Below are 2,658 nucleotides of genomic sequence, written 5' to 3'. Positions count from 1 at the left end.
TTCCAACTCATAGTGACCCATTGCACAACAGAACTAAACACTGCTCGGTCCTGCAGCATCCTCAAAATTATTGTTATGCTTGGGCCCATTGCTACTACCACAGTGCCAATCTATCTCATTGAATGGTCTTCCTCTTTTTTGTTGACTTTCCATTTCTCCATTTGCCCCTCTCTTAGGACTGGTCCCTCCTGATAATATATCCGAAGTATGAGAGATGAAGTCTTGCCATCTGGCTTCTAAGAAGCGTTTGGTTTGTACTTATTCCAACATAGGTTTGTTTGCTTTTCTGGCAAAAAAGAGGAAGACCTCCAAAAAGATGGATTGACATAGTGGCAGTAGCAATAGGCTCAAGCTTAACAACAGCTGTGTGGATGGTGCAGGACCAGGTTGTGTTTTGTTATGTTGTGCACAGGGTTTTTTTGAGTCAGAAGTGACTGGACAGCACCAAACAACAATCATGAATCACAACTGACCTGACAGCACTTAGCAAAAACATCAATGAAAGTACATCTGCTAAGCATTCTGAGTTCACTAAAATTTCTATGAAAAACCTAATTTGTATGGCTAGTGAATATTGGAAATGTGTGTATCCACTCTTCAACATTTCCTGACTAATATTAACTTAAGCACTGCTTCTCTCTTAGATAGCTCCATAACAGTAATGTGTACTGCTGAATATTTATGCAAAATATTCTCATCTTTTAGGATTGTGTTTCTGTTCTAAAATTAAGTAAGAAGGCTCAAACTTATTCTTAACGTGTAAACTTATTTTTAAACAGACAAAGGCAACAAATTTATTTATTTATCAAATACTGATATACTTACTGAATGCTACCATATGGCATTAGTGTAGGAGTCCTGGTGTGCTACTGTATGATAAGCACTTGACTGCTAAGTATAAGGTTGGAGCTCAAACCCAGCAGCCACTCCAAGGAAACCCTATGTCTGTTGCTATGAGTTGGAACTAACTCAATGCACTTAACAACAATATGGCGTTGCTTAGAGCAGTATCTAGGAGGATGAGGAGTGAGCATTGACTAAAATAAGCCTGCTTTCTTGGAGCTTATACTCCAGTGGAGGAGACTGAGGATAAACAAATTGACAAATAATATAAAATATGGTGGCAGAAAACACAATGAAAAAAACCATAGCAAGACAAATGCAGAAAGAGGTGGGTAGCTATTTGATACACTCAGGGATTGATTCTTTAATATGGTGATATGTGCATAGAGATAGGATGGAGCAAGCCATGCAGATAGGGGGAAGATGATGTGTGTAGAGTGATGATGAAACAAGCCATGCAGGTGGAGGGAAGGCACATCCCAGAAAAAAGAAAGAAGAAATTTGCCCTATGTCAAAATTGCACTGGTTGAGTTCCAGAACAATCAGCCAATAGAACTGGGGCACAGTGAATGAAGGAGGAGGTGGTTCTTGAGAAGAAGTCAGAGACTCTCCGGTAACAAGCTTGGTCAAACCAGGTAAGAACCCCAGGCTTTATTTTGTTAAAAGACAAGCCATTGGAAGGTTTTTAGCCAAGAAAATATAGGCTTATTCAGATGTTTTAGGAGGCTTATTAAGCCAAAACCAAACCAGACTCACTGCCATTGAGACCGTTGCAATTCATAGCAACTCTATTAGTAGGAGGTAGATAAAGAAGTCCTTTGTTGCAATAGTTTATTGAAAGATGAAGGTAGCATGATGAGAAGTGGTCAGATGCTGCATCACTGAGACAGTCTTGGCCTTCCTAAACTAATTGTGTTAAATGAATTCATTGTTAAATGGAAACTTTTAAAGCAACGGTTGTTTAAACGAATGCTTTTTCTCATCTTTAGAGTGGTCATCATTAAAACAAATTGCTATGTATATATTTTTGGAGAGATATAAGTTAAAGAATACAACCCTGTCGCACATTTTTCTTAATTTTAAACCATTCAGTGTTTCCAAGTTCTGTTCAAACAACTGCCTCTTGATCCATGTCCAGGTTCCTCATGAGCACAATTAAGTGTCCTGGAATTGTGTACTTTGCAATGTTGTCCATTGCTTGTCATGATCCAGTCGAAAGCCTTTGTGTAGTCAATAAAGCACAGGTAAACATCTTTCTGGTATTCTCTGCTTTCAGCCAAGATCCTTCAGACATCAGCAATGATATACCTCATTCCGCTTCCTCTTCTGAATCCAGCTTGAACCTCTGGAAGTTCTCTGTCAATGTATGCTTACAGCAGTTTCTGTATTACTTTCTGTAAAACTTCACTCGCATTGGATATCAAGAGATTGTCTGATGATTTCTGTATTCCATTGGGTCCCCTCTCTTTGGATTGGGCACAAACACAGATCTCTTCCAATAAGTTGGCCAGATAGCTGTCTTCCAAATTTCTTGGCAGAGATGAGTGAGTGCCTCCAGTGCTGCGTCAGTTTCTTGAAAGATTTCATTTTTTATTCTATCAATTCCTGGTGCCTTGTTCTTTGCCATTTCCTTCAATGCATCTTGGACTTCTTCCTTCAGTATTATTGGATCTTGATCATATACTACCTCTTGAAATGGTTGAACATTAATCATTTCCTTTTGGTACAGTGACTCTGTGACATCAGGAATGGAGGAAGATTCATTAACAACCTGCAATATGCAGATCATACAACCTTACTTGCTGAAAGCGAAGA

The sequence above is a fragment of the Chrysochloris asiatica genome, unplaced genomic scaffold (genome assembly GCF_000296735.1).
Source record: "Chrysochloris asiatica unplaced genomic scaffold, ChrAsi1.0 scaffold00002, whole genome shotgun sequence".
Classification (NCBI taxonomy): domain Eukaryota; kingdom Metazoa; phylum Chordata; class Mammalia; order Afrosoricida; family Chrysochloridae; genus Chrysochloris; species Chrysochloris asiatica.
This window is presented reverse-complemented; position numbering follows the sequence as displayed.